Consider the following 25860-nt stretch of genomic DNA (forward strand, 5'->3'; position numbering starts at 1 on the left):
GAAGCCCGATTTTATGGTTTTTAATTGCAAAGGATAAAATGCAATGTAAGGTTTTCTCTTTGCTGGCAGTTCCCCAGCAGCTTCTGGCCTCTGGAAAGAAATGTGGACACAGGGATCCATCAGAGGACAGATGATATAGGGGAGGAGAGTTACAAAAGCTGTAGCAGTTTGGCAATTGCCATGTAAACAGCACAAAACCTGTTCTGTCACCATGCAAAGAGCCATGGCAGTGCCGGGACTTGCCCTCACCACAGCTGCCTGCACAGGCTGCTGGCTTTGGCACCACTGAGGGAGCGGGCAATGCGCTGACAACAACAAAAGTTCTAGGTAAATATGAAAGCCTAAATGTATTATTTATTTAAAAATAAATACATTGATATTTGTTACCTATGTCAAAACACCGTTTTTCTGATGTTTCTCAGCTTGGCTCCTGGGTGGCCCTGCAAACATACTCCAGAACCATAGGTAAGTGTCACTGAGTGCAGTCCAAGGAAGTTCCTGAGCTGCTCCTACTCTAAGGAACCAGTAACGCTCCAGCCTTTACATCTATTCCATAGGAAAGTTAAATGTAGAAACAGGCTTAGCACTGGTGTGCTGTCTCAAAGTGGTTACTTTTAGATACAAGCACTGACATCTCTGACTAAGAAAGAATCAGACTTACCCTTTTAAAAAATTATTTGTTTAAGCAAGCCTTTGACCTTCGTATTCACAAACCAAAGGCTGAAAACAATGTCGAGCTGATGCTCAGGACTCAGTTTGAACAGAGCACTTTGCAGTTTCAGGATGAATGCTTTCCTGCAGCAGCTGTAAAAAATCACCGAAAGCATTTCTCCCAGCATTCTCGAAGACCATTATTAGAGTACAGAAAACAGTTATTAGCCCTAAAGCCTCTTTTCCCTCACTTAATTTACTACCATGTCTTTCCCAGGGCTCCTGCTGCCTGTTTTCGCAACTTTTAAAGAAATACTACACGTCTCCATAGATGTCTTTAAACTGACTGTGATTGCCTGTGTATTACAGCTTCAGAGACTCTGTGCCTCAGCCCTCGATTCAAAAAGATATCTGATTTTAGATTGTTCCAATTCAGTTGCTGCAAACCTCTCCTTATATTTTCACTTACTCCAGTTTAATCTTTGATTAAAACTTTCTCAGCTTGCATCAGGAGATTACAAAATTACACTAAATTGACTAAGCAGGGGATAAACCAGCTTAACCAGGATTGTCTTTCAGTGGCCTTAAGCAGACCAATTCAAAATCAATTTAGGTAGATGGCTATAACATTTCATTGAAGAGGAACACAAGAAAGGATATGCAGTAATCCTTCTAATTTGAGGCTAAATTGCTACACGAGCAAATGCCTTATTTTATCAAAGCAGAGTCACAAAGAATACTCTCTGAGCAGCTGCCACTGAATGATAGAAATGTGTAATTTCCTAGTTAACCCTCTGCCAGTTCTCTTCCTGCATGCACCAGACTCAAGGTTGTCTGCTCACATATATATTCCTCACACTGCAGTACATTATATCTATGGAAGGGATGCAATCCTGAAATTACAGCTGGCAAAATATGTGGGTAGAGGTATTACGGATGTGCAACAATGAAGAACAAACCCCTGAGTTGAACAGAGCCTGTTAAGGAGATTGTAGAGCAGTGAAGTTGTCAACAAAAAGAAATACAGAGACATCATAATGAACCTTTTGGGTAACATACATTTTGCATCATTAGTATCTCTGTGTTTCAATATATTTCTAATAGCATTTTATATGACTCAATTAAAAATGTCAAGAAATTTCTTCTAGAAAACAAACCATAGAATCTCTCTGTTGCTTAAGCTTGCAGTATACTAGCTGGTACTCATGATTCTCTGCCTTTAACATTATGAGACAGTGTGGACAAGGAAACTGACTGACATAGTCCTGAATAGATCAGCAGAACAAAAAGTGTGCCTTTTTTTTTTTTTCCCCTTTTATGTAATTACATAATTAATATAAAATAAATATAGCTTATAGCATCTACTCACACATTTTGAGATAACTGCAAAATTGATGATTACAACATTGTAAGCTTAGTTCTCAAGATAATTAGCATAAATGGGTTTTACTGTAGATGGCAGAACTTTTTGATTTTTTTTTTAAGAAAAAAAAAAAACAACTAGATATAATTCTTCCATATTGCCTACAATCCTAGGCAAATCTGTGAAAGGAGCATTCCAGTGCCCATCTGTTTAAAATTATGTCTCAAACACTGAAGAGTGATGCTTCACCATCTACTTCTGAGTTCATGTCAATGTCCCATTCACCGTCTTTATCCCACTGTCCTGTCACAATTTATGGAGAGAAAGTCAAATGCGATCCACAGCGAATAGAACTCTTTAAAAAAAAAAAGGGAAGATTTCATACAAGAGATCTTCAGTAACACATAATTCTCATAGAAAGGACTTATTTAAATGTGATGTTTATGCAACGATTCATATTTTGTATCTGTGCATTACAGCCATCTGATGGTTTTCTGAGTTTCTACTGAGTTTTTAGCTGGTGTGTGCAAGGAGGTCCACCATGGCCATGCTATATCACAGTGCATACAGCCTTTGCAGAAGCATCTTCATCCCTTTCTACATCTTTCATTCAGTTCATGCAAAAACCCCAACAATACCAGCAACAAACTCCTGAAATTGTTAGCTGACTTAATTAGGACGCCCAATGTCTGACGCCACAGTATTTTGCCCTGCTTCAGCCTAAGTGGGTGCAGTGGTTTAAATGGACTCCAAATGATAGACTAAAAGCTGCAACATGCTCTCGATGACTAAGAAAATAGAAGAAAGGCCAGTACATCTTTGCTTCATTTGTTTTATGAGGTATCATCTGGTATGGAATCCTGTCAGTCTAATAGTGTGATCTGCACAATATCTTTTACACCATACCTTGTGTAATAATTTCCCAAGATCTGCAGGATACGCTGCAATATGTAAAAATTATATATATACATTTATATGCAGTTTATAGATTTCCTATCACATCAAGGTAGAAATAATCTTCCAAAAAAAAATACCAATGCAATTTTTTGTTAGCAGTACACAATGCATTTCACTTATCTCTGTAGGTGAGTAATAATAAACACTTACATAATACTTTTATATTTTCATTACCTGCTGCATTTCATGCTTTCTTAATGAAACACTTTACCTGAAAGTGGCGAATTGGAGATACTGGAAATCAGTAAAAAATAACAACCTCCGTGCATCATGAGTTTAACTTCTTCATTGGAAATGTAAGCTAAATGGGCACTGTTCTCATCTCTTTTTTGTACATAAGATGATCCCTGCTGAATTCTACTGACTTGTATGTTATCATCACCACAGCACACAGCATTTCAGTGAACCACGAAGGGTAGATATTACAGCTCAGGCAAAGCAAGCTTGCAGTATTGACATACACATGCACCCAGACTCAGAGCCAGAAATGACAGGGGATCACCTGGGAGCTCTTTGTACAATAGTTCACTGATATTAAAAGTATCAGAGAGGAAGGATCCACAAGAAATAAAGCATTTTTCAAGACTTCTGAAAAGCTTTCTTTTGCTTTTTTTTTTTCTTTTTTTTCCCTAAAGGACAGAAAGCAACCACATTAAAATTTAAATTAGGATTGTTTCACTTTGTGTGCACCTTCACATTACTGTATCCTTCAAACTTGGCTGCTCAAAGGCAGTTTGGAACGTAAATCACATTGATCTCAAAGAAACACAGGCACCAAAACAGCTTTGCAGATCTGGACCTCAGTGCTTTTTCAGCAGCACTCTTTGAAATGGATGGAAAGAGGTGGAAAGAGGCCACGACAAAAAACAGAATCTCGGTGGTTTAAATGAGCAGTGCTAAACTGTTGTCAGTTCACCTATTTACACACAAAAAAATGCGATGCTTTGAACATGAACTGAGTCTTCAACACTAAGCAGAATTTACTGCTTTCACTATACAGAGCAAAAGCAAAAAAGCCACACAAGGAGGAGTGGGAAAATTTTGTTGTTTTAAGATAGCTTCATTATGAAAAACAAAGTCTCATAGCATTGGTTGACCTCATTATAATGTTTCCAAAAGCAAACACGTGCAATTAGATTGGTAACGACTTGTTATTTTAAGTATGATTCTTTATCGCTTTCTGCACTTTATCTTATACTTAAACTTTAAAAAATAATTCTCAAAGAAGCATTACAAAATCTGTTTCCATAGCTGTGGAAAGTTTCAAAGGTAACTTTGAATACACTACAGTATTACTTGTCACTCAACTTTGCATTTTAAGAAATTAATTGTCTCAATTACATCATACAATTGAAATAATGTTTCTAGTTTTCCAAAAGTAATGAATTTATTATAACCATTTTATTAGTCTCCAGTTAGCCCTAAAAGCCTATTGCAATGGGGAACCTGGAATTAAATGTAAATGAGTGGTTGAACAGTCCACAGAACTCATCTGGGAAAGGGTGATCTTCATTAATTACTTTTTTATCCCTTATGAGACAGAAAGTGTAGAGCTCAGAGTCCAGAGGGAATACAGCATTCTGCATACTTCACCAATTTTAAAATGAGCTAATTTGTAACAGATAATTCAGCAGGCATGCTGTAGAAGTGAGATTTGCACTGCAAGTTACTTTGTGAATAAAAATCTTTTTTTTTTTTTTTTTTTGGTCATGACACTCTCATAAACATTGATGTGTTAATAATGCAGAAATCTTTTACTATCTTTCATTATGTTGGCATTGCTCTGGTTCTATGGCGAAGCTGTAGATTTTCTCACAGAGAACATTGTAATTTGATTAAAAAGTTACTAAATCCAACAAGATTATTAACTTATGTGGCTTCCAGATAAGGAAAAAAATACAGATTATAAAACTGCTTTATAAAATGACTCCTTCAGTTAGAGGCACTAGCAGAAAGCAGTCCACCAGATTCTCAATGTAGTAGGGCCTATAGTTGTATCTGCCCAGGGAATGCTGGCACTAAGAGGAGGATTTCCTGCTCCTTTTCCATGCTGTTTCCTAACAGAAATGAAACATTCCATAAGTTCATTTTAATGATACAGAGAGCTTGTAGAAGGATCACATACACTGCATGTTATGTTTACAACTGAATGTGTCTGCAAGTAAAGGTTTCTGGCCAAGAATCTTAAAGAAAGTTTTCTTTATGTTCCACTCTTTCAGGTGTCTGGCAGTGTACTTATATCTGATTTCTCTCCTCTTTGTCAGCACTTCTGAATTTGATGCTGTGAGCTGAAGGTGACATAATGTATGGATCAAGGATAAATGAAAGGAATCCAACAGTAAGAGGAGCTTGCAGATATTAAAAAGTAGCAGCAAGCAAAGGGAAGGCTCGAAGGAAACAGCAATCGTTTCACAGGTATTTACAGCAGTGTATTGTCTTCAGCATCCCAGAGGTTAAGTTCTCCTCCACAGATGGCAATGGGAGCTCCCTCACCATGATACACAATGGCTTCTTGTTTATAATCATACTGTAGATTGATATAAGTCAAGTAGTATGTTTTAATTTCTTTGCTAAGTATTTTGGAAACAGTGTATTACATCAGGGAAAATACATTGTAGAATAATGGTTGGACTTGATGATCTTCCAATCTAAACGATTCTATGCTTTCATGCAGCTGCCACTGGTAACAAAAGCAATGCTCTTGTGTACTTCTTGAGATTTAAAAAAAACCTCGAGCTTACAAACCATTAAATACCTACTGAGTAGCATCTGATTGGGAAGATAGAAAGGAGTAATTCTAAACCATGCCTTTGCACTGAATGAGTTCCTCTCACATGTGGACATCCCTGCAGCCAGCTTAGATACTCATCAGATTTTACTTTAAATGCCTTAAGGCTCTTTGACTATTTCCCAGGACCGCATCACTTTTGAATAGCAAGCATGCATCTCTTCCCTCCATTTGCATTGTATTATCCTGTTCTGAAAGGTTACTTTCCCAATTCTGTGAGTTGTACATACATGCAGTATTTGTACACCATTACTAAGCTTCCTCACAAGTGTCTTTGCTTATGAGAGCCGCAGGCTGACTATATGGAAAGAACCTTGAAGTTAATCTTACTTATGCCTTCACCCACATAACACTGTTCCCAGTGGCATATAAGTGCTCCACTCAGTTCAATTTAAAAAAAAATTTAAGCAATAAGATTTTTGTTCCTTCCCTTGAGAAGCTATTTCACAGCCTAACAGAGCAGCATGTCCCTTGGACCTTATGAGCTAAAAAGTCTGTTCAAAGTGAGGAGTACAGTTCCTTCCTCACACAGGGTTTGCTTTTTCCAGTTCTATTAGCTTCCTAATCATTTTTCTCAGTGAAAGAGCAGAAGGATCTTTGTGGCAGCAAGAGAAAAAGTCCCCTAGGACTATGCATGCCCTGGTGGAGTACTGCCTGGAATTGCTGTGGGTAAAATAAGGCGAACAGCAATGAGCAGGTAGCCGAAAGTCAGTGTGCTTGAACCATTCTCTTCTCCAGAACCGCATGCAGGAAAGAAACAAAGTAAAACCAAGATAGCTAAACAAAATCAAGAGGTGATGAATAGAATTCTGAGCTCTAGCTCCTGGAACTGTGAAACAACCTCCTACCATTACCATATGGGACAGTCTAGGAACTTCTCTCAGTGGTAGCTGTAACTACCACTACCAGGTTGCAGGTTTCAAAGACACCTCATTCACCCCCGTTGACAAGCAACGAGGGCTAGCAGCCCACTTGTTGCTGATCTAGATGTCCCCACAATAGGACATAATGTCTCCACAATGAGTCTCTTCATCATTCAGAAGCTTTTCCTCTTTAACACCTTGGTTTCTCTCTCTTCCTGTCTGCAGGAATCCTCCCATGCCACAGGCACTCTCCATTTCTGGATCCCTCTCAGTTTTCCCTGTCCTCTTGTTCACACTGCAAACACTGTTCTTGCTAGTTCTGCCTGCCTCAGAGTCCCTCCCCCAGAGCATTTGTTGCACCAGCAGAAGCTGCATCACTGCTATCAGGACTTATGCTGCATCACCATTGCTGTGGCTTTGGAGTGGCTAAGAAGTAGGGTTATGCCAGCAACCCAGTTCCCTGAACTCAGGTAGATCTGTCCAAGAACGAAATTACTACAGCCAAGGATACCATGATTATATCAGAGCTAAATATGTATATATAATATAATGCAAAACAGGCACTTATTTTATGTAAGAAAGCTATTCAGATATTCTAAGCATTAATTTCACAGCAAAATCTTTCTACTAGATAGATGTATATCTGTTCTGAAAAAGGCTGACAAGGTCTTCACCTTCCTTAGATTAACTGTCCTTTTAGCAAATGGTGAAATTCAGCTCTATGTTTCAAGAAATATGAGTTAAAATTCAGCTCCTAAATTAAAATGTATATCAGGCTGATAGATGTAGCCATAAATAACTCACATTAGAACTTGTGGTTTTCTGACATAAGTAACTCTGAGTTTATGTCAGTAAATGAGAGAACTGTCCTGAAGAAAATATTTTAGCTCATCTCTAACTTTGATGTACTTGACTGTCACTTGCACTCAGCTGTTCCTCCATATCAGGTGATATATATATATATATATATTATATATGTATATCAATCAATATTTTATATATATATATCAAATCTTTGAATAGGTGAGTGAAACTTCAGTCTTAGTCATATATACATAGGTTGCTCTGAAATTAATGCCCTTGTGTATGCATACATGCATGTATATAGAGAGAGAGAGAGAGAGAGAGAGATATAAGCAAAATTGTTCATGTTCTTGAAGTCTGGTCTAAGAAGGATATTTTTTCTCTCAGTTTTGGAGTCTTAGACACAACCCTCTCAGTTTTGCTAATTAATCTTGCCCAGCTGCTAACTCCACAGGTGATGAGACACTCCGCTTTTCTGCTAAGAAATACAGCTTCTGTAATAGAGAAAAGTTTCCATATGTGAGAGTCTCGAAGCCTCTATTGAGAGGTTGAAAATAAGTTCTGCAGACCTTGCTCGGTAACTTGCTATGTGAGAATATCAGAACTTTGAAAACTTTTGCAGTAGAAAATGTTAAAAGTTTTTTTCCAAATAAAGATATTAAAAGAGGCTTGATTAGTGTATGTATATGCATATATACATGTATATGTGTGTATATATGTATATTTGCTACATGCCATGCAGTTCTTTACCTCTCCATCTTCCTGAAAATAGAATAAAAGAAAACAACAAAAAATTGATAAAGACCACATTACTAGATATGTGTTATTTTTCCAATAACAGCCACAAGGAATGATTTCCTCAAAAACTACTGTAAGGAATATTTACTGCATTATTGTTAGAAGTGAAACTAAATGGAGATTCACACCCAGAAAGATAGTTTGATGATGAACCTCAAAAAAACATTGTGACATTTTACCTGTATTGATGGGATGTTTTCATTCATCATTCACCTGCACTGTTCGTTAGGAACTAATCACTAGTAAACACAGCTCCAGAGAGCAGTCTGACTTGGTTTCAGACATACTGAGCAATGTTTCTGGGTTTTATTTTAAACAGGCCTGGTCAGTATATTTGTTACATCGGCTACTTGCTTTAACTGAGAAAAACAACATAATCTGATACAATCCCTGAAGACCTAACAGTGATGGGGCAGCTGATAGGTGGTGACAGCTCATTACACTGCTCATAGCTGCAACCCTCCAACAAGTGTTTCTTCCTCCCAGTGGAAGCTCTCCCCCCGCATTGTTTCTTGGGTTTGCTTCAGATTGCTGTGCTCTCCCTTTTCTTCTACTAGGGTATTAGACCTGGAGAATTTAGGGTAAAAAAGGATAGTTTCTTAGAATACCAAGGATAAACAAATGTTAAAAAGTTGTCTGGGCCATTTGTGTGCATCAAGACAGAATCTACATCTCTGATGATTAACGTGCTGAGTAAATGTGTTCCCTCGCTCTAAGAAGATCACCAAAGATATTTGGTGGTATCATCACTCCTAAAGGGTATTGTATAGCAACTCTTGAGTCACAGCCCGAACCACTGATTGAGTACCTGGGGAAAGGACTGGGTCAGCGCTGGGAGCACAGGTGAAGACAATTCAGCTGTGTGACCAGAAGGAGTGGAGCCTGGCTGTGCCTCTCTTAGACCCCATTTAAGGGCTGACTGCTACTGGGGAAGGATCTCCAATCAGGGTTCCTGTCTGTGTGGGGTTTTCTATATGAGCCTAGATCTTCAGAGGTGGGTGAGCACTTTTCCTTTGTAACACTTTTCCATTGTGCTGCTTCCTTTGTCATTACACCTGATGTATCACCATTTCATTGCATTGATCTTTCTGATCATTACAGGCATAGAAGAAATAACCTCAGGTTTTCCTTTTACATTACTATTTCTGAACTATTAACCGTTCTTGTTTTACCTTTCTAACAGGTAGAAAATTCTTCTGAAAATTAAATTGCTTCTCAAGAAGCAGTACCCAAAGCTGTCTGCAGCACTCCTACTGAAGCCTTACCTGTTCTGAGTAGTGAAGAGTTATCTCAGTGATTTTTATGTGCTACGTTCCTGTTTCTGCATTCAAGTAGAGATGTTGTCTTTCTTGCAAGCGTAACATTATTGACTCTTACTTAGTCTCCTAGTCAACCTCTTAGATCTCTTTCTGTGAAACCAATGTTCCTACGTGTAAATGTTTCTGGAAAACAGTTTTCAATGGGTTGTGCTAAAAATCTAAACAGTTATTGACTGTAAAACTAAAAAGGGTTGTGTTTATAGAACTTAAGACAAAGAAAGTAAAAGAAAAAAAAAAGGTGGTAAGCACACCACTTTTGAACTTATCCTGCTCACGTACTCATGCTGAACACTTCCTTATTTGCTTACAGTGATGTCATGCTTTATGTTAGAATTTCTCTCTAGCATCATTTTAGATGACTTGGTTTGCATGAGGATGTTGCTACAAAACAAAATCTAGTTTCCCTCTAACAAAAAAAAAAAAAGAAATCAACATATTCTGAGAAATTAACTGACTAGATTCTGAACAAAAAGAAATAACGTGAAATATTTCATCGAAAGTTGAGAAAGTAGTAATTAAATATTGTGCCAGATCTTCACATCAGAGAAGAGATTGAAGGCACAGGCATTTTTGAATTGATCGTACTGCATTAGAAGATTTTCATAAAAATAAAAGCAAGCAGAACCTACAGGAAGAGGTTGCTACTGTAAGTGTTACTTTGAAGATAACAAAGTTCTTAATGAAAAGCACAAGATGGAAATTCTGTGGAGAAAATAGCCGTAAACCTGATAATGTCCCCTCAGCTTACAGTGAGCTCCCAAGAGCACTGGCCAAGCTAACTGAAATTAAAGCAGCCATTAAACAGTTTTACACCCAGATAAACAGAGCTCGTCTCAATGACATCAACAGCAAATTAGAGTCCCCTGCTTTCATAATTGTAAATCCTTTTTTCCCCTCTTTTTCTTTTTTCTTTTTTTTTAAATTTAAATCTGCTGCTGCTCCCTATTTATTTGAGATTCTAGCAAAAGCAAATCTCCAGGGCTAGATAGGAATAAGATCCATTTTAGTAAAGCCTGTAATGGTTTTATGTTTTTTTGGTTTTCAGTATTGCGCATCATAACATCACATAGTGCATTGGGAGTTAAATTGCTAATGCTCCAATTCCAGGTACCTATCCCTATACATTTCAGAAATCATGGCATCTGGCCCTTCCGGGTGGGACGGTCTCTTACTGCCTTGCAGTGGGTGCTGGAGGGTGCTTTCCTAGCAGTTCCAAGCTTTTCAGGTTTGACTCGGTCTCAGGAACTCACTCTCTCCATCTTATTTGATTTATTAGTCTAAACTTCAATCAGATTGTATTATATTGTGTTATCCTGCATTCCAATATCATAGTTAGTAAAGTAAGCTTTTCTCCATAGATCATTGTTGCTGTTTTTTTCCCTTCCTTCCTTCTTATTTTTTGTGTGGGGGGTGGGGGGGGTAGGGGCCTACTGCCCCCCTGTCATGGGCATAGATTGATCTAGTTAACACTGTGACAAAGCCTTAAAGCAGTTGAAAGGTAATTGCTCCGTTTCTGACTTTCTTTTAAAAATAATTACGAAAAAAATAAAAATCACAACAGCATTTCACATTGAACTGAACCTATGTGATGACACTTCTTATATGTTATATAAAAATACCTGCCCTTCTGAAATAAGTTTTCTTTAGTGTATCATGTAGAAAAAGATAAAACCTTACGAAGATAACAGGTCAGGTCAACACTTCAAATTGATTAGTGGTGAAGTGTACCTGCTCTCAGTAAGGGAATGAGAATGGCATAACTTGTGCAAATGGTCATATTTCGCAGCAGAAATAATTGGGTTATTTGTCTGAGTTTTAGTACACTCCTGGAATGAGTAGATAATCTGGGAGATGCAAATAAACATATGAAAAACAGAGGCCTATTTGAACAAGTAATGGTTTAAACATTGTAAGTCTTAAGTCGTTACAGGCTGAATGGTTAATATAACCTGTGCACACTAAGATCATAATGACAAGCATGTGACAGAGGGAACCAGGAGCCTCTCCAGGTGCTCTTACAGAGATCATCATAGCTACAAAAAGACAAGAGATGGCAATCACCAGACACTTTTATTTTTATATAAGTTTATTTTTGACAAGTAAGTTTGATAGCTTTCATTTATTTGCTAACGCAGTATTCTAGATTCTCTACCTTCCATAAAAGATCATGAGCCTTGAGTGTCATTTGTTATCAAACTGATCAAGTATTGATCAGCTCTCAGATTTTTAGTGAAAGACAAATACGGCACTAAATATTTCACCTAATATATTGATTATTAAATTGAGAAAAGATAAGTATCAAGCATAAAAATTTTCAGAACTTTTGTATTAGGTACTTAAATCCTGCAGGAAAGCAACAAGGACACAGCATCTCACTTTGCAAATCAATCAGTGCTTCAGAAATTTTCTCTCAAGTATTATCTATCTTTTCCTTACCTTTTGTATTTACACAAGGAGGTGGAAGGATGAGAAAAGTCAGAAGGCTATTTTTTTAGGAATCCAGTTTCATCTTTTAAAAGGAAAAGATGACACATGGAAGTAATGACTTTCCTTTCAGGACTCATTGTTCCAGTTAATAATTTCTTACTAGCACAAGCAATGTTATCTGCTGGGGAAGGAAAGTATTAGAAGCTGGGCACCTTGAGCTTTCTTCTCCCCCCTCTCTCTCTCTCTTTGATCAAATTACCCTGGAGCTTTTCAATGTCCAGTTTCACGTTTGGTAGCTTACAACTGGAAAAGAGAATGGCACATGCTCAGTAATGTTTTAAAAAATAGCTTTCCATTATTCCAGGCTCAGTCCTGTCATCAAGACTGTAGGAACACATTAATACAATCCATTAATTATTGTTTATTCACTGTTAACTCTGTGGTGAAGTATTATTATTTCATATTTCATTACTCCTATGGAATACATAAAAGAGCTCTAATTTAACACTTTCTTTTTTTTTTCTCCAATTCAATATGAATATGAAAATACAGATGGAATTTCACTCTGTCAGTTTGCAGATATTCTGTATTTTCCCTCTGTGAATAAAGGACACCAAGCCCAAATGCTGAGTTCTCTTGAGGTTATGCTCAAGGTGGAGTTGAGCAGGTGCTTTTACAGATCCTCTTAGCTCACATGCTTGGCCAACAGTTGAGCCTGGCAGGACCCTTCTCTTTCCACCTCTAAAGATCTTGTATAACTCTACCAGATGGAGAACAGAAATTTAAAATGAAGAGGAAAGGAAAGCAGGTATGATTAGTTCTTCAAACCACATTTTTTCTTCTGAATAAACCCCTTCAGTCTTTTCAAAGCTGAGATTCAGTTGTTAGTAATTTCTTTTTTATTCCCACTTAACAGAACAGGAAAAAGGACCTACCACATAATTCACAGGGATGAATTCAGTAATAGTATATATGGCGCTGTAATGAATTTACACTTCCAAATTACCTGAGGACAGAAGAGGCTGCTGTAGAAACCCAAAGTCTAAGGTCTCTTTGGAAGCTCTTATCATTGCAAAGCCTTTTTTGTTCTCTTGTATATTTATTTCAAGGAATAAGAACGTCATCAAACCTAAGGAGGAAGAGAGAAAACAGGAGAAAGAGAAGGGCAAACGTGAGGAAATAGCTCTAAGTGTGCTGCTGCTGCCCGCACAAGTGGATTGTTAAAATAGATTGTTACTTGTTAAAGCTCTTGAAGAGAGTGGTGCTGCACAGGTTAAAAAACAAAACAAAACAAAACAAAAACAACAACAACCAAAACAAAACAATCCCTGGAAGCACTGGAACTGTGGAAAAAAAAGATTCAGATCCATTTCAGGGCAGTGCAGATCTAACTCACCAGAGAAAGTGCAGTTTTCAGATTACTGTTTTTCAGTTACTTGTACCACTGTGCAGATTCTAGGCTGAGGAGAGAGGAGGGGCTTGGTTCTGCTAGAGCCTTAGTCCGCCTGCTTCATCATCCAGTTTACAACAGGTTGATCCTCACCCAGATTATGACTCTTTTTCTCAAACTGCCAGCATATGAGAATGTAATATCCAAAATTTCTCTGTTTTCATTTTTCCTGCCCCAAACCACTTTTCCTCTATTTCCAGTGCAAACACCATACATGAAGCACATGAGAAAGTCTCATTTCTGTTCTTTTTATGCCATGTAGCATGGCATACATGGCAAACTCTCTACACAGGTTTTCATAAGATTTTTATCTAAAATCAATACTTTTGTGCTTTGTTGGAAATAATTTGCCTACTTTGATAATTAAATGAGAAATGGACTTCTGTACACACATTATAGTTTAAAAATGTTTCTATAATGGCTTTGTCTCATGCACTTAAAATCTGTGTTAAGATTGTATCAAGTTCCTATTTTAAGATATTCTGTTTAAAATTTTTTGCAGCAAACATTCATATTCTAAAGCACTTGTAATTAAACTGTAATTTCAGAGGTGGTTCCAGTTCAGAGAAATACATTTGTAACTATGTTAACCTCTTACAGAAACACCACCATAACTGACTAAGGCAGTATTATAGAAACCTATCACCATTTAGTTCAAATATGATCACTGAAATTTTAAGGGTGTAACTATAGCTGGGATTTTGTGTCTCATTTATTTCTCTGCCATACATATGTTTTGCATTTCTCTTAGCCTGGATAACAAGCGTAGACTTCTGAGTTTCGTATTCTCATTTGTTGATTTAGTTCAATGATTTTGTGCTTACATTGCAAGACTTTTTTTTTTTTTTTTTTTTTTTTTTTTTTTTTTTTTTTTTTTCCCTTTCCATTAGGATGTTTAAAGAAAGGAAATACTTCTGTGGTTCTAGATTCCATTAAAGGTTAAATTTATCCAAATAGTTAACCAAAACTGACCTTATGTTCCCATTAAATCTTTGAATGTGCTCCTAGAATTGTTTGTTTCATTTGCTCTCTTAATTGTACAGCCTCGAGTTCTCCAGGTTGTCTTCAAAATCCTCAATATTGAAATGGATAGAAAAGTCAGGACAATTTTATTAACTAATGAATTCCTGGATAAAAGAACAAACAAGCAAAACCTGCAAATGATAAGAATAGCTTGACATCCATTTCCCTTATTTTCCAGAAGTCCTCTTTACAGGACTTGCTCCAGCCTTCCTTATGCAGTGTCCTCTATATTTTATGAAGTTGCATTCGTAGTTTCTATTGTCATGTTTTCTCTTGTCCTGCCCAAACTGGCTGCAGACATCTTTTAGCTGCCAGTGATATTACAGATCACAAACTAGATAAATTCATAGTGGTGTTTGTTTGTTTGTTTTGCAGCAGTGGTGAAAATAAATGCAATTTTGACTTCTGAGTTTGTCCCATTTATAATACTGCAATTAGACATGGGTATTTTTAATAGCATCTATTATGAGAGCATCAAAGCATTTTGTATTATGAAGTATATATCAAATGTACTGCTAGAAGGAAAATCCTTTTCTTGTTTGTTCAAATAAAGTAAGCTGGTGGCAGATTCATTTATATTCCATTTGGCTGCTATTTGGCACATGCCTTTTTCAGTAGAAGGGTTTTGCTGAACATTGTTAAACTGGGAAGATTTGGGCTTAACCAGATCTATTGTCGAACCCTGTCCAACAAAAACTTTTTTTTTCTTTCCCCCACCAGTTTTTCTTCTCTTTTTACAGCAGGATATAAGCTGGACTCCATCAGACCCTGTCTTCACTGAAAAATAGGAAACATGGATGTGAAGACAGAAATAATTGTCTACAGAGGTCATAAGATAATGATGATCTTGACTGGCTTGCAAGTCTGATTGGCAACCAAGGTAGGTGCCAAACATATGTATCACAAACTAATGCTGGTTATCACTGGCATGCTCTGGAGAGGACACATACAATTCTTTAGACACAGCTAGCACCTACCCCAACATTGGCTATAAGTTATGCTTATTTACTGTTTCATATGGGAAAACATTACTTGAAAACTCTTTACTTGAAAACACTTTAATTTTGTGGAGAACTGCCTAACATTTTGCTCTAGGTATAAGACACATAAATGAAGAGTCCTGGGGCATATCTTAGATTTGTACTAACTGTAATTTGTGAGGAGTAAAGACTTCAATGTTCAGATATATGAATTTTTGTTAGATTTATATTATGGTGGTAAGAATATGTGCATCTCATGGAAGCAAGTAATTTTCTAAAAGTAAAGATGTTTATTCCATTCTATGAATGCTTTCCCATTTTTTTTTTCCAAAAAACCCAAATTTTATCTTTATTTCATTGGATTTGAACTTACAGTCAAAATTACATTTGAAATATGATGTTAATAATCAGCAAGACTCACATTTCTGCTAATTCTCCTCTACAAGGAGAATTGCAACTCATCACTCTTTAATTCTTGGGTTTTCTTTGTGAGGTGGCTCAACTTCTTTTTACTGTGACTTATTTAATAATACAAAAAACCCTGTAACAACACCTTTTGGTTCAGTGTGGTAACTAAAGAAATACAGGGCTCATGAGGACCCTGTATTTTTCAAGAGTGAGATGTCAACATTTTGGCACCTGATCACCTAGGGGAGTTTGTAACCCCAGATTTGGCACTCCATTCATTGCTTGGAGAGCAGTGTGAGCTTGTAGAAGCAGAAGCCAGCAAGCTGGCTGCAGAATCAGGTACTGCTAGCCCATAGGAAATTGGAGAAGAATAGGGACTAAGGAATTTTTCCTCCAAAAAGTGCTGTTTCTAATTTTGGACTGGTTAGAAATTATACCTCTTTCACAGCCATGAATCCTTTCTTGGACTGAAGTATTTGAGTCTTTTTTTTTTTTTTTTTGCCAGAAATGGAGGATAGAAAAGTGGCTGTTTTTCTCATTCCCTCAGGCCTCAAGTTTTAAAATTCAATGAGTAGGTAAAGATTCAGAGTGAATCAGAAACATGGCAGCTTTGATGCTAACCTGGGATACTTAAATGCAAAGCTCTTACCTAGGGAATTCAGAAATACATTAACAGGAAGCAGGACATATGAAATTTACTCATTTCATGTGTTAAAAGCAAAGGGAACTTTCTGAGGAATGAAATTTGTTCAGATTTCTACTGCAGGTTGGGCAAAGGCATGGCTCTGATCTGAGGCTCTGATACCCTCACTTTCTGTTGTTTTATCTCTACTGTCTAGGCAGGTTTGAGTGCTGCTTCAGGGCTATCCTGGTGCTGCCAGGATCCCAGTAATGTGGTGCTGCATGGAAAGTTTAGGCTCTCAGCGCAGGTTTGGAGTTTGCCTTGTCCCATCAATCCACTCTATCCAGGTCCCTTTGTAGCGCACTTCTCCACTCAGGCAGATCAATACTTCCTCCCAACTTGGTGTTGTCTGCAAACTTAATAAAATCATAGAATCACTCAGGTTGAAAAAGACCTTACAGATCAAGTCCAACCATGACCTAAGCATGCTAACCTAACTAACAACCCTCTGTTAAATCACATCCCTGAGCACCACCACATCCAAACAGCTTGTAAACACATCCAGGGATGGTGACTCAACCACCTCCCTGGGGAACCTATTCCAGTGCTTAACAATCCTTTCTGTAAAGAAGTGTTTCCCGATATCCAACCTAAACTTACCCTAGCACAACTTGAGGCCATTTCCCCTTGTCCTATCACCAGTGAGAAGAGGTCAACCCTGCTCTCTCTATAAGCACCTTTCAGTTATTGGAAGAGAGCAATAAAGTCTCTCCTCAGCCTCCTTTTCCCCAGACAGAACATCCCCAGTTCCTTCAGTCTCTCCTCATAGGGCATATTCTTCAAGCCCTTCACAAGCCTTGTTGCCTTTCTTTGGAAGCCTGTATCTGTGAAAAACTTGAAAATGCTACCTGGTGAATCATGGATATGCAATAATATCTCCAATGGCGCTTTCTGCAGCATTTAGTTGCCTGTGTAAAGGTATAAAGATGAAAGTGCAGTTACTGGAGAATGTGCTGGTGGAAAATGAGCTATCTGTGCATATATGTGGTGGCTATGCGAGGCTAAGCACCTGACACCTATTGTACTTAATGCTGCATTTAGGGATTAGATGTGATTTTGAGTTTCTTACATCCTCCATTTTCTTTTAGATAATTTTCTTTTTTTATGAGAATATAAATCGTTCTAAGTAGGTCAGTAATACTCTATACTGACTTGAAAATAATGATAAATATCCCATCAACAAGCTCAAAAACAGTAGGGTCCTCGGCCTTTCACAAAATCCCATTTTTGGCAAACTGCAGACCATTGGTGTTAATAACACTCTGCATTTGTGTCTAACAAACACACCTGAAAATTGAACTAAAACATCTTCGTTTTTGTTTAAAAGCAATACACCCATATTTTAATATGGTGTTTTTTTTTTTCCAGTTTTCATATAATTTAAAGTCTGACTCAAGAAATTCTTGTCATATTAAATAAATAAATAAAAATTATTACTCACCCAATGACCGCTAACATAAGAATATACATCATTAATTATGCAAATTAATCCATCTGCGTTCTGGGTGCTGAGCTGTTATTTTTCCCAGTGTTGCCAGAGAGAGCTGAAAGTGAATATTCTTAGACACAGTGGAACAGATTCTGGAATTATTGTTTTTTAAAACTACAATTAAAATAAAAGAAGCTAGCAGCACTGGGAATATAATTTAAAAGCCAGAATTCACTTCTGGACCTGAAGTCACAATGGATCTTCTTCCAGTAAAAAAGAAATAAATAAAAATATTTACAGTAATTTTTCAGTTCAGAGAGAGATTTGCTATGTGTAAGAAGAAGCTAAAAGGTAAAAACTATTTAAGATACAGGGATGGAAATTCCTGTTTCCTCCATTCAAGTCTTTTAGCTTTTTGTATGTGGGATGGGAGGATGAGGAAGAAAAACAATGCATGTTTTGCCTTCATATCCAAATGGACAAAAAAAACCCTTCCTAAAAATGTCAAAGTTAAAACCCAGGAAAACAGTCTGGAGGGCAGAAGTTGTGCTGCCTCTAAACTGGGAGAACACAGTGGAACATCATGGGAATCACCGTAAATAAAGTGGCAAAATCCAATTCACAAACAGGAGAAAAAAAAATGGTGAGGATAGGCAGGTGTACCTTGATATTGTTTTTCACTTTTGAAAAACAATACACAAGAGAAAATTGAGCATCACAGACAACTGGGCTGAGACTTATATCCCTACACACTGAACAGTTTACAATTGTATCCGCTATGGAAGGACTTCCTCTATTGTCCCTTGGGGTCAGAAGTTATTGGATCTACTCAAAATGTTATTTTCATCATTTACACACTGCATTATATATAGTATATTCTATAATTAAACAAATCAAAATTATTTTGTCTTTGCCAAGAGCTGTGAAATGACTTCTGCTCTTGAAGAGGGATGAGTTTTAGGCCTAAAAAACTTATCATTCACCTGAGCTTCTGGCAATGTGTGTTTGGTCCCTCACGATAAGCATGCTTCTTATCTCTAGGGCTATTTAGAAAGGAAGACTACCTGGCAAACCTATCCAACAACCAGTCAGATGACTTGAGCCCCTAGTTGTATGAGAATGTTCACTGTCAACAGTCTTTTGATAACTTAAAAACAGGCAATTAGCTTTTCTGGGTAACCTGGTTCAAAAGTTTTTAATTCTCTACTTGGCAGTATCACCTTTTAGTGAGGTTTACACACTTTTCTCCTTTCCCGTGCATGTGACAATAAGCCCAGAAGCTGCAACATAGCAAACTGAGGCATTTATCTGATAGTTCTGTGGTCAATTTGTCTTGGGATATTAAAATACTCGAGCATTAAATTCAAAAGTTTTTCTTCGTACATCATGGTTTTGGTGTTTATTCTGTCTGTGGCTGAATTTCTACCTTTTATAAAAGAAGCACACTTGCCTAATCATTTAAATAACAGAATGGCCAGTCAAGTGTGCAGAATGCATTTCTAGAAGGAAAGCAGAATTGATATTTTCTGAATCTCTCTTAACAAGACAAGTCAGAACATAAACAAGTGCTACCAGCCTGTCTATGCTAAGGCTGGCAGCACAGGCTTTTGTATTAAAATTACCTTTCAGATGGACCCAAAGGAGGAGACCAAACTGGAGAATTGGGATGTTATTATGAAATCCCTTTGCCCTTACTGGTTCCTGACTAGATTATTAAAATATATTGCAGCTCTAGAAGGCAAGTAGTACCACCAAGGAAATTCATTCAGTAAGTTTTTTAAATTGCATTTTTAAAAGGCAAATTGTTTATTCAGGCAAACAAAAAAATATTTTCCTTTAAAAGTTTTCTCAGATGTGCTGTGCTGCACCTTCACTTCATTTCATTTGGAGGACTACCAAGACTAGAAAAAAACAGAAGGTATAGTGAAGTGAGAATAAATTGAAAAACACCAAAAAGAGAAAATGTAATTACAAGATCATGGTTCTGAAGTCCCAGAAATCAAAAGCATCTGTAGCATCCCTGCCTGTCAGTCTAGTTTTAGCACCAAGACCTTATAGTGTGTGTATTTTATATAGATAAAATTTGATATTTCTGAAATAAAAATGTGCAGTGTTTTACTTATAAGTACTGTACTTTCTGCTTTTTCACAACATTCCAATGAACTTTTAATTTACCGATATTTATAAAATCTTTTTTCTGAAATTTTAAGAGACCTTGAATCTGGTCGTGATAAAATGAAATAGCTTTCTCTAATTCCCTGTTGTTATCTGCTGATGGCTGAATGCCCACTTGATCATATCACAGAATACCTAATTTTGTTCCTCTGAGCAAGCTATTTGGTTGTCAAATTCATTAGAATAGGCCTGCTAATAAAAGATGTGTTCTCTATTGCATATGCAGTCCTATTGTTTGAAGTTAATACAAGCCTGTTTGAAAAAGCAGTTTCCATAGGAACAGTTTTCCCAAATAAATCTTACATGGAGAAGTATGTCATAAATAATTGTTTCTACCCTGAGGGAACTGCTAAACACCCAAAGAAAATGCATGGGTAGGGACAGAAAAAAGAAAAGCTATCAGAAAGGCATAAAATGATGGCAAATTGGGAAAAAATATATATATATTTGCCTATTTAAAATGTTTCTCAATATAAAAGAAAAAAACATATATGAGAACCAACTTAAAACCATAAAAACTTTCTGAAATATGAATGCCCCTTATTTTTCAGACTTTGCTGATGTAGAGTGGGAATTCATATTTTACCTCTTGGGATCTTAGTCGTGTTCAGGTTACACTTCATGCAGATCTGAGACTATATTTGTACTGCATACTCCTCCTTTCAGTAACAGACAGAAAATGTGCAGGTTTTCAGTACATGTTTAGAACACAAATTTAAAAACGTTAGAATAGTATATGACGTCTTACAGAAAGGATCGACATTATAGCACCTTCTCAAACCACAGTAATGCAGGACAAAAATGCACTTGTATCCAATAAATACCTAACCTGGGACCCTGGCTCAGTTTCTACCCAGGCTGCTCAGCAATCAGGTGCTAGGGGCTGCTGTCCTCAGTATTCTCATTTATAGGCTGGGAAATAAAGGATATAATAGCACCTGTTTCAAGTGATGCTTCAGGAGCTGTGACTTTGGTTGCCTAATTCCATTGATGTTAGTAGAACTAGCTGAATTTGCTTCTTTTGAGTAACAGATTTGAAAAGCCTTGTCTGAGTCAGTTTCCAAACTATAAGACAAGTGAATGAGTGGAATGTTTGAATAATTGCTTGTCTTGAATAATTTTTTTAATTCTGGTTAGTTTCTGACAGTTAATTATAAGCTTGGTCTGAAAACCTCAGCAGTGGTGGCCAAGGCAGAGCTTCCAGTTTGAATAAAAGCTCTGGATAGAATCCAGATCCAGCTAACTTTTGCAGACCTATGATATAATTGCCTTAGCTTTTGTCCTCTGACATGAATTCAGGGTGAACAACACAAGGGCATTGCCTTGTAAAGATGTGAGGTTTGCAGGAATCTCTTTCTGGCTGAAAGAGCATCTCCATTAAATCTGAAGAGCTTAGTTTTCTGTTTCTTAGTAATTGAGCTAAATTTAGGTAGCAAATAATTGAGAAGGGATTAAAATAGAGTAAAAATACCATTTGCCACCATATCTCTCAGGGCCAGCTGCCAAGAAAGTAAATTACATCTTGCAAGAATTTAAAATAGTGGGTCAGATAGCTTAGTTGTTTTGACTAGCTAAAAAAAGTCATAAACTCAATTAAAATATATAACTAGATTGTAATATATTTAAAGTTATGTGTTACATCTTTCTGAAAATCTTTTCCTTATGACAATGAGAAATGACTCTAAATCACTGTATATCTCCTCTATTTACCCTACCGAGGCTTTCAATTATATACTTTTTCATTTGGAAACTTGATATAATTTGTTAGCCAAAGCTCTAGAAGCAAGTTATATCCAATATGAGTTTGAATTATGCTATCCAGTAAATAACTGGATAACTCTTAAGCTCCTCATTCTGTATCCTGCCACACTAGAGCCTACATTTATTCAGGGCCAGACTGACATCAATACACTTACACTAATGTATTCAATATAGAACAACAGAATCACAGAATCACCAAGGTTGGAAAAGACCTACAAGATCATCCAGTCCAACCATCCACCTATCACCAATAGTTCTCACTAAACCATATCCCTCAAAAAAAATCCAAACATTCCTTGAACACCTCCAGGGTCGGTTACTCCACCACCTCCCTGGGCAGCCCACTCCACTGCCTGAGAAATTGTCTCTGTCTGCTAATAATTTTCTGCACCTTTTGGTGCAGAAAAGATCTAGACAAAACCCAGGCAGACTGAAGGAACAGGACAAAGGATGTGTGATGATTGTGGTGGACCATAGATTGTGATGTGTGAGACAGCCACTGGTTGCAAACTCAGAATTGAGTTCAAATCTGTAGAAAAATACCTGTGATGTCTTACACTCTCCCCTCTCATATTTCATTGTGACATTAAAAAAAAGTCCAGAGTCAGGGAACAACAATGGTATATAATTAAGAGGTTGTGCATTAATATCTGGGGATGTGTTATGATTCCTTCTCATACATATCTCATTTTAAACTAAGAGATGAGATTTGAGAGCAAATATCTCTTTCTAAGGTTGCCACCATCACAGTAGTTCTCCCCAAGGAATATGTATGATATGTAGTAAATAGGACGTTTATAGGTAAAGATAAGGCATGTCATCTACAAAAAATCTGGTAGAAAGATGGTAGTTACAACTGCAGGTGTCAACACTTCAGCAGTGTAGATTCAGATTTCTTGCAAGTCTGTGAAAGAAAGGAGATATGGTGCTAGATGAGTATAATGAACACAAGAAGCAGTGCTATCACCTGTGATTTGATATAAAGGTAACACAAACTGTTATGTAAATTCTATTATGGTCTTTCCAGATTACTGGCTGTGAAATTGCTATCTCATAAGCAGTGCTGGAGAAAGTATAACAAAGACAGAATTTAAACAGACAATTTGGTTCTGTCCCAAAACACAGAATTGCTGATAGGAAACAATAACCATTGCTAAAAATGCTTCTGGAATGAGAACTGTAGCATTTCCTCTGCAGGAAATTGTCTTAGGAGCAGAAAATATTTGAGTCATAAATGACAAAACCCAAAAACCTGTAAAAGTGTTGTTTCTGACAGGGAAACATTCCATAATCAAAACAGATAGTGTATCTGCAATTAGTAATTAACCAGGACACTATGTTCACACCTAACAAAGGTGCACACTTGAATTTGCTCTTTTTGAAACCAAAATTATGAAAATGGTCCTTGCCTGGTCTTTCTTAATTTCTGTTCATTCTTCGTTTCCTTCCTCAAGGGTTTTCTCTTTCTCCCTAGTTACAATTTTCACATCCAGAATGGATCCTGCTACTCTCAAACATGGTTAATTTAATGACGTAAACCAGCATTCCAGCATTCATCAAAAGTGCTGAAGATATGCTGCTTTTCCCATTCAACTGTTAGCATGCCTAAAAGCACTTCAAAGCCATGAGTCACACTCATTCCCCCCAAGCTATCAGGTGATTAAACAATAATAGCCATGCTTTAGGGATTTCTTTTTATTTACCTTCTAGTTCCTTCCCTTGGCTTCACTTCATCTGAGAAGCCTTTTCTTCACTATAACAAAAAGTAACAACTTTATTTGTAATTGAAAGGATCTACTGTAAGCTCTTGATTCCAGGAACTGGGACTGTGAGAACTACCTCAAAGCTATGAAATTATAAAAAATCGCAAGAGTTAGCAATTCTGCAATTTCTCTTTAAGAATTTTTTTAGTATGTTATTATTGCTTTCCTCACTGTAGGGCTCAGAGTGGAAGGCAGGACAGCAGAAAGAGATTTCCTCTTCTTAAGCCTGGAAAAGTCATGAAGGTCCCTGTAAATCCAGTGCCTCCTCTCTAGTTCGTATGTTTGTGGGTTATGAGAGCTTTCCGTAGGGGTGCCTCTCGCCAAAGATGGTGGAAATGAAAATCATGGGAAGTAGGAAAGGAGTGCACCCCTTGGAAATGTGAGGGTAAAAGAGTCCCAGGTTTCTCAGTTCTGGAGGAAGGAGGCAAGAAGAGAAGAATGATTAAACATGAATTTTCCCACAACTTGGCCAGCAAGGAGCAGTGACCATGTTCCCATGCCTCATGCTTCAGAATCATACAGAAACCTTCAGCCATGATTAAATAAGACTGTCAGAGAAGACAATCCTCTTCTGCTGGTGACTCATGTTGTGCATCAGGCTGGTTCAGCAACAATTATGCATTTTAAAGGCTGTATCCACATTATGGATTTGGAAAGGTGTTGTTTTTCCTTCTCTTAAAGTAATGAGAAATCCAATTTGCATTTTCTGGTATAGCTGCTAAAACTGAAAATTATCTATAAAAAGTATGACCTACTCAATGTATGCATTTTTTTAAAAAATGGAACAGCAGTAATAACAGCATACATTTATATAATTTCTGGATTATTATTATTGTTATTTTTAAGCAATAGTGGTCTAAACAACTAGCAGAACTGATCAGTACCAATGTTGTAATTATGGAGATGATTTTATTTTGTAGGAGGCAAAAAAAAAAAAATAGCTGCTTGCAAGTTCACTCCCTACCCCTCCCAAATTTGCTAGACTGTGATCTGATCATCTTCTTTGCATTGAATAGTGCTGTCTTTGTTGAAATTTTGCCATTTTTGTCTCAGTGAGGCATATTAGATTGTATGTTCTTCAAAACTATTTAAATCCTTTTAACTGGAAAGCTAGATTATACACAGTGTCATCTATGTCTATATTGCAATAATCTCTAGATTGATTCTGCCATTTAAAAAGGTGCACATTTATATTTAAAAACTGTTTTATAACAAGCTGTTTTTTTCATAATATTGTAGCTGAGCAGAATTCTGAATTCCTTTTAGTATTGACATAAAAGTAAGGAAAATGAAAAATAGAGAACATGTTTTGGCAGTACCGTGGTTTTCTAGTGACGCTACAGGGAATACTGAAGAAAGAAATAAAAACTACAGCTGAAAAAAAATATCCTGGTAGCCTAAATCTTTGGCTAGATCAGAGACCTGTGAATTTTGAAGTGAAGAATAAATTCAATTAGAACTGTAGTATCAGAGACTATGTTTTTTGTGTTTTTTTTTTTTTCGGGGGGGAGGGAGGGGAAGTGAGGGGGGATCATTTTACTTTAATCTGTTCCCTGGAGACCAGGATGCAAAATGTTTTTAACTTTAGAGGAATTCACTACTATCCTTGATGTACCAAATAGCAGAGGGGGTGGTGATACAGTTGTCATAAGCCATACTTGTGTGCCTTGTTCATGATCCTAATTCTCTAGGTCAGCATCAAGGAGGAAGAGTGGCTTTTTCCATCATCATCAGGCTCTCATCACATTATAACTTAAGTGGTAGAAAGAGGTCAACAGCTCACCACTTTCAGACTGCAGTCCCCTTAGAGATTACTGCTATAATTTTCCCTTTTATTCTTTTAGCCCTTGTAAGTCCCTGCATCCTCAGAAGTATTTGGCTTTTTGTGGCCTTTGACAAATGGAAGACACTAGATTTTGAAAAGGGATTTTCTGCTGTTACCTTAGTCTTTGAGAGAATCAGAGAAATTTAATTGCTGGGTTTTTCTTAGGAGCTCTGAGGTACATGTTCAGGTTAAAGACAGGCCTGTGTATTTACTTGAACTTTTTGAATGGCATTTTTTCTCACTAGCTTTGATTAAGGTACTGTGAGTTTATTTCATTAAGAAAATGGTGCAATTTAGTTGTCCTCTCTGTACTCTAGAGCTAGCTGTGAAGGAACTGCATTACAGAGTCTGTTATGTCAATAGAGGTGTTCACCATGTCACATTCACTAGTAAC

General features: G+C 37.0%; 1 long non-coding RNA gene across 1 annotated transcript in view; it reads left to right on the plus strand.

Moving 5' to 3' along the window:
• LOC146544928 (uncharacterized) overlaps positions 1 to 25860 on the plus strand; it is a 123823-nt gene that overhangs the window by 10262 nt on the left and 87701 nt on the right. Inside the window, exons 3-5 of the long non-coding RNA XR_014882099.1 lie at positions 423 to 465; positions 5236 to 5386; positions 15184 to 15323. This is a non-coding gene — a long non-coding RNA (uncharacterized LOC146544928). The remainder of the gene's footprint in view (positions 1 to 422; positions 466 to 5235; positions 5387 to 15183; positions 15324 to 25860) is intronic.

The sequence above is a fragment of the Meleagris gallopavo genome, chromosome 2, assembly GCF_905368555.1.
Source record: "Meleagris gallopavo chromosome 2, MGAL_WU_HG_1.1, whole genome shotgun sequence".
NCBI classification, from domain to species: Eukaryota; Metazoa; Chordata; class Aves; order Galliformes; family Phasianidae; genus Meleagris; species Meleagris gallopavo.